This window comes from Microtus ochrogaster, unplaced genomic scaffold, assembly GCF_000317375.1.
Source record: "Microtus ochrogaster isolate Prairie Vole_2 unplaced genomic scaffold, MicOch1.0 UNK332, whole genome shotgun sequence".
NCBI classification, from domain to species: Eukaryota; Metazoa; Chordata; class Mammalia; order Rodentia; family Cricetidae; genus Microtus; species Microtus ochrogaster.
The window spans coordinates 11336-24965 of NW_004949430.1; positions in this window are offsets into that span (position 1 = coordinate 11336).

Here is a 13630-nt window from a genome sequence, read left to right on the forward strand (position 1 = left end):
GGACTTTCCAAAGGGCAGGGAACCCTGACTGCTCCTTGGACTGGAGAGAGAGGGGGAGAGGAATGGGAGGAGGGGAGAAGGGTGAGAGGAGGGGGAGGGAAACGGGAGGCTGGGAGGAGGAGGAAACTTTTTTTTCCTTTTCTCAATAAAAGAATATTTATAAAAATATAACATTTAAAAAAATGCCTTAAAATCGACATTCACTTAAAACAGAGAAAATATGTCCTTCGAAGTTGCAGTGATCCTCAACCCAATCCAATTGTTCATTATTTCCATGTCTTTTAGCAAATATTGCCACATTTAACATGTTATTCTCTACATCTTAGCACTATGATATTTCCTGTGTGAATTCTAGTGAATTCTCTAAAGATGGACTCTTCCCCAGGCTTTTTGACTACGATACTCCTCATACTCAGTAAGTAAAGTGATTTACACTTTTCATCTTTCATGACAGAAAATCTTGAGCTCTAAATTAATCCATGAGCTTTTGTCTTTAAAGTGACATACATATCTGTTTTTTGTTTTTGTTTTCCTCCAGAAAGAACCCATGAAGACTCAGTGACAGAGAGAGTAGTTCAAGTGACCCTCACAGAAGAGGACTCTCTTATAGGGACTGGTCCCTGGGAGTTTAACCATACTCCAGTGAGTATATGGACAATACAAATTAAACTTTGTGCGTGTTTTTTTGTTTTTCTTCTTCTTTTGGTAACAGGTGACAAGAGTGGGGGAATGAACCTGGAAGGTGAGTGAAGTCACGTGAACCTGAGTGGGATTGAGGTGCAACATGTGAAATTCCAAAATAATTTATAGAAATATGTTGGGGGGAAAGTATTGCTAAAGTTAGCACCATGCATATCAATTTTGACCTTCATTTCACAATTACAAATATAAACATTTTTAAATTTTATGGCATATTTTACATAACACTCTATTATTCCTGTGGTAATCACCTTTCCTCTGAGTTGAAAAATAGTACTTGTGCTTTTGCACAGATAAATTGATTCTTAATTTCTTAATATCATTTAATTATCTCTAGAATAAAAGTTCTGTCATCCTCTCCCCGTTTCTAGAGAACTCCCTTGTTCATTGGATGCTGAACATTATAACCTTTTCCACAATTTCCCCAGTTCCCCTTCATTTTAATGTAAATTTGCTTTTCTAACATTGTAAGTTAAGGTGTCCTTTTATCGTGGGATATGCTGTCCAGATTATAAACATTCAGGCATGGACTATAAGGCTAGAATGAACTTTAGTTTAAGGGAGCCCAAAAGACTATAGAGTAAAAGTAAAGCGGACAAATTTATTAGACTAATCCATGGGAAGTGCACACCCATATGGAGAAAGCTGTTCAGCAGAGCTGTGGGAACACTTGTCTTTTGCAAAAGTCACTATCAATCTTGTAAAATCCTTGTGAAGCCATGCTTCTTCCCTTCAAAATAGGATTCATTCCCAAAATATCCCAGCAGTATAACTTCTACTGCATAGGCATTCCTCCACTCCATAAGGCCCTAGAAAAATAATATTCATTTTTTTCTAACAGTCGCATTTACATAGAGTCAATCCCCCACAATTTCCCTTGGTAACAGACCATGTAGGAATTTCAAAAACATAGGAAGACCTTATCAGACAAACAGGTCTGTATGCGGGTAAAGTCCAGGGTTGAGGGACTTTAGTAATTTTATTGTTACAAGCTACAGCTTTACATAGTAATTGATCAGCCATCTTTTCATGAGAAACTTAATAAAACCAAGGGATCTGATCAATATTAAACCAAAACTCAAGACTTTTTTGCATTATTGCTTTGTGAATAAAATGGCTGTCCTTTGCTATAGATTTTTCACTGTAGCTGACTTCCCTTCTGTTTCATATTTGGGAATTAATCTCCACAGTTCAGAACTCTTTTCCACCAGCTATGTGTGAAAACAGTTTCTCAATTCCAGGTCTCCTTTCTTCTCCTGAGGTAAGTGAAGAGATCTGCTTTCTTACAACTGTCTTTATCAGCAGGTGTTTGGTCAGTATTTAGGCCCAGGGAAGAGCATTCCATTTAAGATATTCATAGATCTCCAAGGACATAGAATTACACCCCGCCCCAAGCTGCTGCTATAGTTTTACTCAACTTAAAAGATTTTTGCTCCTTATGCTCACTTTCCCCTCAGTTTACTAATAATTTTAATTCAGGAAATTTGAGGCTGCTATTTCCTCTCAAGGACAGCAGAAAGGATAATTTTCTATACCAGAGAAATACTTCCTTCTGGTTGGCAATAAATACACTCATCTATTGACAAGAATGGCTGATAACAGCATACTTTGGAACTGATAATTTAGAGACCTGGTTCTTTACTTTGTCTTTATCACTTAAGATGTATGTATGAAACCTGCACACACATAACAATTACAGCATCTGTTGTATGAGCTATCTGATCAAGAGCAATGGCCTATCCATGACTCTTCATATAGGTTGCTTGGTTAGCTGATTCAATGCATGCTGGGAGAGGAAAAAGGTGACACACTAGAAATAAACTTTTTAGTCCTTTACTAAACACTTAAAAATTTAGCCTAGGACACTAACCTTTCCCTCTAGAATTCTGTGATGATTTAATTCCTTTCTTAATTTACTTTCTCCATTGAGGAGCTCACCAGATGTGTACTAGCCACTCCCACCATTGCAGTCAAAGATCTTTGTGTTTTTGTGTCTAAATCCTCATCTGATTTTCTATGGGGCAAAAGAATTCTGGCTCTGAAATCTTCTAAGACTATGGAATTGCTGCTTCTTTAGTGGAAAGGAATAAAAAACATGTAGAGGTAATGCACACGACCTGATTCATTCCTTTGAACCTCACATTTAATTACCCAGGTTTTGCCTGTCATAGCAAACCTTAGCTAGACCCTGAGGGGGTTCTTCGGCGGCTACTCAAGTTTCTGATACTAAGCCTTTTGTATTATCTGTATTTTTTCTCATGAGACCTCGATATGTGCCCTTTTATTGTTGGTTTTATTTCTTATGTATTTTTATGAATTTCTCATGTAGGCTGCCTTCGTGAAATAAAAGTTTTGTTTTGTTTCAGTGGTTGTACAGCCTTTGTTGACTTTAGATCAAGTGCATAAAGTCCATAGATCAGGTTACACAACTCAGTGTTTATTCTGGATTTGGATTGTGGGATTGAGGGTGACTACAATACAGTGGTAAACAGGAAAGGTGGAGAACAGAACAATTGAACAGTTATGCTCAACCTCATGGGCACTTGTGACACCTGAACTGCACTTGGGGGTGTTCAAATGGTATGGGTGACCTGAGGCCTTAGGATCACATCAGGCTAGGCCAGCATATATGGTGTGTAGCCCAAACAAAGCTTGGAGAGTGGAAATAGCTGGGCAGGCAGGTTCTAGTGACTCACCCGGCTGGATTAGTGCAAAGACATCACTAATTTGGTCAGACTGAAAGTAGATCATGATGAGTGGTCTGGGAAAGTACTGGACACTGGAAATAGTATGGACGGGGTAAAGTTCAGTGAGCTGAACAGACTGGGTTGTCAGAATGTGCAACCAGGGCCCACCATTACTTTGAGAGTAATGGTCTCTCGGTGGCCTGGAACTCATTGACTGACTGGCCAGCAAGGCCAGGGATACATCTGTCTCTATCTACACATTACAGGAATTACAAGGGCATGCTATAATCTATATTTTTAGGGGTTTTTGGTTATTTTGCTTTTTATGGGTTCTGATCTGAAGACTGAATTCATAACCTCATGTTTTCACAAGTACTTTCTGAACTGCGATATCTCTCCAGACCTTATTAAAGAATCATTGCAAGTGAACTTTTTCTTTAGAATTTATATTAATTTTTTGCAATTATGGCTTATTATGTACGAGATTAAATTAAAATTATTACTTATTACTATTTTAAGAACACTTTAGCATATATAATTCTTATATTCAAAAAATCATTGTTAGTATCATAATAGAAAAAAAATGGATGATAGATAGATAGATAAAGATAGATCAATAGATAGATAATATACCAAAGGGATGTATACAAGACAAAACTAAAGTAGGATAAAAATCCAGAAAACATATAAGGCTGTGAGAAAGAAGCGTGTCTCCTCATACTGGAGCCGAGTTAATACTTCTCACCAGCTGAGCAGCAACAATAATACAAACACAAATGGTTCACTTCAAAGGCAGCCAGTATATATTTGCTATCCCTTTCATACCTTGGTATTTTTTGTAAAAATAGCAATGACCCAAACTCACAGTCTGAATATACATGACTTTGGACAGAGCCACGTTCAAGTATGGTCAGTTTCTACTCAAATGTGTTCCTGGTTACACCCAGGTATGAGAGGAAAGGATCTGATCTGCCCTAACTGTTTTGGGAGCATGAGAATGAAATTGTGATTATTCAGTGAACAATGCAGGCCATTGACATTTCACAAGCCATTGCACGAGATAAAAAACATAACAGGGACAGATTTTGATGTTCCATGTAAAAGTATGATGATGCTTTCTTTTTATGCAACATATAAAACCTAAGTCTAAATGGATCTTAGATCGGAAAGAAAAAAAATTAAGCTATAAAATTTGTGAGTAAAATATGGCACTTTAGATATTTTGGAAATTGATTGGGAAAATTCTTCCTAGATGTTGTACTAGAAGGGAAAGGGAATTAAGATATATAAAAAGATCTTTATTGTTCAAGATAGATAGTCAATTACATGAAAATGAGCCCCACAATGGGAAAATATATTGGCAAATCAATTATTTAATAACACGCTTTCAACCACAATGCATAAGCAACTCCATACTTCAGTGACAAAAAGACAAATAAACATGACTAAAAGACAGAGACATGTTCATAGACAGTCTTCCTAGTATGATATAGAAATGCTCAATAATCACATGAAAGAATGCTGAACACTGTGAAATTTTAGAAAAAAAACAAAAATCCATTGGGATACCACACGACTCCACTAAAACAGGTAAAATAGAGATAATAAAGCAAGTTTTTTTTTTCCAAAGTAAATGGAAAGTAGAATCCTCATGTAGTGTTCATGGAAAGGAAAAATATGGTAGCTGTTTTGGAAAACAGCAATTAATTTCCTAGTTATATATTAAAGAGAATTTGAAAATGTGAATGCCATAAGTAGTATGCAAATGTTCATATCTGCACATTAATAAAAGTTCAAAGTGGAAATAACCCAGTGTTTGTCTCTGCCAATGAATGAATGGAAAAATGTAGCTAACCCATGGAACGCAATGTTGCACATCAATGGAAAGTAATGACCTTCTGATTTGTGCTACAACATGTACTTTAAAATATACAGTTCCTCATTTTTTGGTAACCCCCAATCACAGGATCATCTTCATTGTTACTTCATAACTTTTATGATTCATAAAGTAAATATCTGATATTTCTGATGGTCTTAGGAGATTTCTGTGAAAGAGTCATTTGAAAACCAAAGGGGTCACAACCAATAGGATAAGAATCGTGTCTCTAGAAGATGAAGGATTATGGATATTTGCTGCCATGTCCAGCCTTACACGAGTTCTAGAATTCTGAACTTTCTTGTATGCCAAAGGATTTAAAACACTGTGTCATCTCCTAGCTTATTTAACAATATTTTTACTAAAAACATGACATTTGTAACTCATGTTGTATTGCTGATGCTCTTCAATTTAAGAATTAGATTCTATCAACATAACACAATGTAGACTCCTGCTGTATTCCACCAGTGACAAGAAAGCTGCCCTATTCCAAGCAACGTGGTGCCCTTGGATTTCACACAGGCTGGGCTCTGCAAATGACCACAGTAAGTTGAAGGCAACAGGAATTGTCCATCTTGTTTTCTATGTTTTTCCTTCAGACCCAACTTCAATATGACTCTAACTCCTTCCATCTTCGGGAAGTTCTTGAAAATCTGACACTTCTTAGATGATCTTTATTCTTCTAATACTTGTAGATTTGCGTTTATTCTCCTTTATACTGTTGTTCTTTAAGTTATGGGGAAATCTTGAAAAAATCAGAATGTGAACATACATACACACATTCCACAGGCTCATTAACAGATTAAATGTTCACATATGAAAGGCATAGGTGAATTATCTAGCTCCAGGAAAGACCATCCCTATAGGAAGAAGTAGATGAGAGAAGAGCAAAGGGAAGAGCTTCCTTCTTGTTCTTGGAACCAAAGAAAATGCATATTATGACTTAGTCAATGCAGTTCATTGATCCAGAAAAAGCTACAAGTTTTTTCATCTCACGTTCTTTCCTGGAAGACAGCAATTTCACCAGCCAACGAGTTCTCAGGGTTCTAGTTCCCCTCTCTCTAGCAGTAAAACATTCCCATCTAGAGTCACAACTTGTCCTGCAGAACAGAGGCACTCTTTCTTCATGTGTTTTCCTGTTGCCTTTGTGCTGCAGAGCATCCACCAAGGCCGATATCTCTACCATCACACATCACCACCCTAGTAGTGGTGAACATTCAAACTCAACCTGAAATTATTACACCTGAATTCTGGGGCGCATTTCATAAACTGCTTTCATTATACATGTTAACAATCCATTCCGCTTACAGGAAGTTCTGAACTAATATGTCATCACAGGTTAGGAAAAGAAGCAATGCACTTGGTGAAAGTTTTGCTTTGTCTGTGAAAAGGGGACCCTCGGGACTTTTTTTTCTCATTTGGCCTCTAGAGGGCGCTGCTGCACTCACCAGCGTTCTTACTTCCTTTGAGATCTTCCCCACCTGCTCACATCTCATCCTTCTTGTCCCTGCTTGTTTTTAGCAAAGGTGTGTGACAAGAATCAGATTCTTCCAGCCTCGTGTCAGCAGTGTCACTGTTTTTAGCTGGGTATGACACTTCTCCAGGACAACTTCCTCACACCTATTTTCAAACTCTTGCTTTCTTCAGCCACTCCCTGCCTGTACTGTTCAAGAGACTTCTCCCAACCCAGAGCATCAACCATCCTCTTTCTCAGCCATTGCTCTGGGGGCTCCTCTCAGTGCTGGGAGTACACTTTCTCCTGAGTGAGTATAGCTTCCTCATGGTCTCCATAGCCTGGGATTCTGACTGTCCTCGGTGAAATCTGCATTGCAGTTACTGGCTAGAGATTTCTTTCTAGGAGACTCCAGAGCACAGTCAGTGACTCAGTCTGACACTAGTGTCACTGTCTCAAGAAGCCTCTCTGCAGCTGAGATGCAGCTATTCCTCCAGTATAGCACCTTACCTGCTCTGGTATGTTCAGTACCCAGGGCAGGGGCTGCAGCTGCTCCTCAGGTATTATTCTGGAGACACCGTGGTTCATGGCTTGAGCGGCTTTGAAGCTGAATTTAGCAAGCATGAGTCTTACTTCCATGCTGAAGAAAGCCTCTGTGCACCTGAGCAGTTTGGCTGTGTACTTCTGTGTTCTGGGTTCACGGTGTTTGGGGCTGCAGGGGAAGCTGAACATGAACACCCACGGCAAAGGTCTCTCTTTGGGACTTGGAAGGATCTCATTCAGCTGCCTTTGCACAACTCGGTTCCAGCTACAACATCCAGTGTCTGGCTTTGTCTCAGAAGCTCTTTGCTTATTTTCAAAATTATCTAATACTCACTCATGGGTTCCGTAGAAAGGAGGAGACTGTGTCGCTATCTGTGAGGATCATTTCCAGAGTGGACATTGCTTAAACCACAACTATACTACATGGCTGATTGTGTCTGCAGGAAAGCAGCAGAAGCTGGACTTCCATTTGTCATTTTGTGTGTTGTCTGCACAGAATGTGGAAGTCTACTCTTCTAGCTCTGGCCTGAGGTTTGTCTTCACTACTGAGTCCTTTATATTGATTTCCCTATAACTTCCTTTGGTCCTAAATATACTGATTAGAGTTAGTCATAATATTTAAATATTTCTATTTAGAGAAGATTTTGATGTATCGTTAGCCAATATAGGAATTCACTATAACCATGGAAGCTTAGAAATCTGAAATAATTATGTCACCTAGCAACAACTAAAAATAAAACAGGACAAGAAGGAATTGGAGAAAATTTGGCATTTTCCAAAGAATTCTTTGAAGTTGTAAATGTACTATCTTATTTTATTTTGCCCCTCTCAGACTCTTCAATTTGACTTGAGAGTTTGTGTTATATTTTCTTCTGCATTCTTTATTTCTATACATTATTTTCACCCTGGTTTATGTGATTTTAGTACTGGAACATCAAAGATGAATTCTTTTATCCTAACATAGAAATGCCCTGTTGAAAATACAGAGAAGATTTGCAGTGGATGTTAGGGCTTATTGGCGAGTATAAAATTTTAGTTCCTTCTCCCTGTAATTGGGAGAATTGTAGAAGAAGATTTTATTCTTGTGTGCTTACAGCCTAGAAGGATGACAATGCTCAGTATAAAAAAGGAAAAGTAAGTTTGTAGCTAATGCTTGACTAAACAGAGGAAGTGGGTAGGTGACCCAAAACCATAAGTTTCTGAGTATGATTTCAGCACACACATGAAAAACTGAGGATAGTGGCTCATCTGGGTTGGGCTGAGGATGGACAGATATCTAGAGCCCACTGTTCTCAATCATAGCCTAACCATGAGCTCCAGGGATCAGAAATCACTTGCTTCCAATAAACAAGGTGGACAGTTTCCTAAAACTGACACCCAAGGTTGATCTTTGGACTCCACATTCATGTGCACACATGTGTATTCAAAAGCACATATGCAAATACACACAACCAAGCTGTTCATAACCTGAAGAACAATATCCAAGGTTTTTCTCTGTTCTCTACACGTACATATACACAAACTCATACAAGTGTGCTTGTCCCTGCCACCACACACTTGTACCCATACAGACATGAGCACATTTACATACTCATGTACACATGTGTAATGAGTATGTTGATATAAAATCCTAACAGAATTTATCTGGAGATTTAAATATCAAGTGATTTATCTTACATATTACTCTGTTAGCCACCTACTTTTGATTTTCTACATAATGAAATGAGAAGGCAGTGGTATTTGATGCAAAGATACAATATCTATGTCACCCCAGGAATGTTCATGTATACCTTTCAAATCAGCTTACCTCCTGCAGACAATAGGTTTTCCCATTTTTTTTGTCACTACACATTGGCCTTGTTGAGAACTTCAGGTTTGTGGAGTTATATGGCAGGCCTTCTTGTGTTTCTCATTCTGTTCACACCACATGTCGCTGAGATTTACTCAAGTTCTTATGGCCCTCACTGTCCAGCACTGCCATTACTAAACACTACCTAACATATAGAGAGAGCATGCTCCACTCCTTCATGTCCCACACTGGCTAACATATAAAGAGAGCACGCTCCGTTCCCTCATGTCCCACACTGCCTAGACAAGAAATTTTTAGGAATTAAGTATTTGGTTGTTAGTGGGTCAAGGTACAGAGTAATCTAGACTATTATACCATGTTCATTTGGAGAAAGGTTTGTATCTAAAATTCTTTAGTCAAATCACTAACCTAGGTCCCTTTATTAAAAAGTCTTTTTCTGTTTGTCCATTCTGTAACATGGCACTGCTCTTGGGTTCTTGGTATTGAACCCTACTTTGTGATATAGCCCATGAAACATGGTGAGACTTCATATATTTACCACATTGTTGGCAACAGAATTTCAGTGTCCTCTGTCATGCACTTCATCTAAAATTGCAGCTAGCAACAATGGAGGAGTGCATTCTTGGCAGGCTTCGCTGCCTCTTTCCACTGAGAGTTACTTCAGTAGCACATATGCAGTACCTCACATCAGAGCTGGAATGATTTAACTTTAACTTATCATGTACATAATTTTACCTGTTTACTATTATTTATTGGTTAAAATGTACATGTTCCACAAACAAGTTTTAGAAATTGCCTCTGCAAACTCTGAAGTCCATGCCTTGGAATTTACCCCTTCGCTGTAGATATTCCAAGCAAACTTAAGATGTAGTAGGCTTTGTTACAAGCACTAAATCTTAAAATAGCTAAAGTCTGGCTAGAAAACTACAGTTGAAATCCACTTAGTTGCCATTACCTTGGATGTCTTATACCACTTTTGCTTTCTTTAAAAAAAATGTTTAGAACTAAAATACTAAATTACTTATTTCCCCCCTTTCCATTTTCTTGATTCAACCTCTCCTATAAAGTCACCCCCACCCCAGCAGAATACTCCTCTGCTGGAGGCCTCACCAGTACTAGGAATCCCAGGTAAAACACCACCCATTGACTGTTAACACCCCATAACACCCTCCCAGTAGTCCCCAACAGTACCAAGCCCCGGACTTCATATCTAAGCCCATAATTACAGCAGAAAGTCCCTGCTCTACTGGAGACCACTCTAGTACTAGGAATCCTAGAGACCTAGAACTCCAGAGGCCATACAGCCACTAAAACCCTCATAAAGATAGCGTACTAGACCTGAAGACTCACTGGTCACCAAACCAACAGGCCACTTAGGCCAGAAGACCTGTGAGAAAATAGAAATAAAGAGGAAAAACATCAAAAACATCCATCCAACAAAAATAAACTCAGAAATCGGCAAATAAACCTAAAATAACCCCAAACACAGATGACTATATTGACACCACCAGAGTGAAGCTTTCCTAAGTAAGCCCTGAATATTCCAAACCATTTGAAACACAAGAAAATGACCTGAGAGGTCTAAAGAGATGGCTCAGCAGTTCAGAGCACTGGCTGCTCTCCCAACAGTTCTGAGTTCAATTCCCAGAAACCACATGGTGACTCACAACCACCTGTTATGAGATCTGGTACCCTCTTCCGGCCTGCAGGCATACTCACAGAGAGAACCCTGTATATATAATAAAAATTTAATTCAAAAATAAAAGAAAGAAAAGACCTTAAATCTAATCTTATGAAGGACATGGGGGCTCTTAAATAAGAAATGATTAAATCCTTTAAAAATCGAGGAAAACACAAACAGGAGAAGGAAATGAATAAAGCCATTCAAGACCTGATAACTTAACTAGAAATAATTAAAGAAGATACAAATCAAGGGAAATGGAAAATCTTTGTGTGATAGCTTAAAAAAATGCCCTTCAATGGAAGTGGTATCATTAGGAGGCATGGAATTTTTAGTATGTTATGTTTGTAGGAATGTTCTTGTTGGAGGAAGTCTGTCACTGTTGAGACAGGTTTTGAGGATTCTTATATGCTCAAGCCATGCTCAATAAAACAGTCTGATTGCTGTTGCCTTCTGATCAAGATGTAGCCAGCACCACATCTGTCTGCATGCTACCATGCTCTCCACCATGATCAAAATGGCTTGAACCTCTGAAACTGTAAGCAAGTCATCCCAATTAAATATTTTCCTTTATAATAGTTGCCATTGTCATGGTGTCTCATGACAGAAAAAGAAACCCTACCTAAGATAGCAGGCAGATGAACAGGAACTACAGAAGGAAGCATCACCAGCAGAGCATAAGAGGTGGAAAAGTGACTCTCAGACATAGAAGGTACAAGGGAAGAATTGATACATCAGGCTAACAGAATCTTACATCTAAAAGTTCCTCACTCAAAACATCAAGAAAATCTGAGACAATATGAAAAGACCAAATCTGAGAATAATAGAAATAGAAGATTCCCAGCTCAAAGGCTCAGAAAATATTTTCAAGAAAACAACATAGAAAATTTTCTTAACCTAAAGAAGAAGAATCTATAAAACTGCAAGGAGCTTGCAGAATACCAATAGGATTGGATCAGAAAAGAAAGGCCCCCTACCACATAAAAATCAAAACACTAAGCATACAGAAGAAAAAAAAAGAATATTAAAAGGTGAGAGGGGGAAATGCCAAATAACATATAAAGAGAGAGTTATAAGAAATACACCCAACTTTTCAGTGGACTCTAAAATCCAGAAGGATCTGGACAGGTGTTCCTTAAGCTCTAAGAGGCCACAAATGCCAGCCCAAACTACTATACCCAGAAAAGCTTTCAATAATAGAAGAAAACAAGCTATTTCATTAAAAAGTCAAATTTAATTTTAGCTGGCCACAAATCCACCCATACAGAAGGAAAACTGCACCCTAAGGAAGGTTAACTACACCCAAGAAAACCAGTAAACAAATAATTTCACACTACCAAAACAAAAAAAGAGAAATACACACAGACCCTCACACACTACCACCACCACTACCAACAACAAGTAACAGTAATTAGCAATCACTGGTAATTACCATCTTCCAATTCCCCAATAAAAAGACACAGGTTAAAAGAATGAATGTGAAAACAGAGTTCACCCTTCTGCTGCATACAAGAAACATGCTTCAACAACAAAAACAAAAATTAATTTAAATGAAAAGATTTGAAGAAGTTTTCCAAGCAAATCAACCCGCGAGGCAAGCTAGAATGGCCATTTTAATATTTAACAAAATAGACTTCCAACTAAAATTAATCAAAAGGGAGAATTACACATAATGCTCATCAAAAGAAAAATTTCCCAAGATGATGTCACAATCCTGAATTTCTATGCCCCAAATTATGCTTACCATGTTATTCCCATCTCCAATGTTTCTCCCTACTACATGTTCCTTTTAAAACTTTCTGGCTTCTGTGGTTACTCCAAGTTATATATTTTCCATGTGAAGATTTGGAGTTAGGGACCTCTACAACTTCCATTAAACTTGGAGTTCAGTGGCAGAACATGTGGCTTTTATCCTTTTGGTTCTCTGTCAACTCATTTTAAATAACCTTTTCTAGTTACATCCATCTTCCTGAAAAGTTTATGATGCCATTTTTCTTTACATTGAAGAATAGTCAATATTTTTTATTATCCATTCATCAGCTGAGGGTCATTTAAATTGTTTGTACATCCTGGCTAATATAATAGAGCAGCAATGAATATAACTAAACAGCTATCTGTTGAGTAGGATGCAGAGATCTTTGGACATAAACTGAGAACTGGCACAACTATATTGTGTGTAAATTTATCTTTAAAGTTTTGAAGATTCTCCACACCGGTTTCCAGAGGAACTCTACCTATTTTCATTCCGCAACAGTGACTGCAGGTACCTTTCCCACACACTCCCCCCCACCAACATTTGTTGTCAGTTATTTTATTGATTATCTAATACTCTAACTGGGGCGCGATGAAATCTCAAAGTTGTTTCAATTTGCATTTCCCTAATTGCTAAAGATGATGAAATATTTCTTGTACATTTTTATTTCTTTTTTTGAGAACTCCATCTAGACAGTCTTGTCTTTTGACCATCTGCATTTCCTTCACCAGGAAGTGATGGGGTGAAAAGTGTTGGTTTAATAAGATTTCTGAACATGGCCTGAAGTCACTTTTGTTGGTGGTGTCTTCCACTAGGGGGCACTGCAGTGACTAGGAATTACAAATCTTAGTTTGAAGATACCAAAAGGGACTTAAGGACATAAAGCAATCCAGTCACAAAGCAAGAAGCAGGGGTGATGACGTAGAAATCACACCTATTTTAGCTCTCAGTCATTCCATAGGAGACCGCAGATATCTAGAGCCTGTTCACCGGATCCCATTTTGTCTACCAATCTATTTTAAAAATAATCCTCTGAAGCTAAGTAACAAGGTGAACCACAAGAAAAACATATATAGACCCATGTAGAAAGTCGAAATAGACAAGATCGTCTGAAAAAATTGGGAGCAT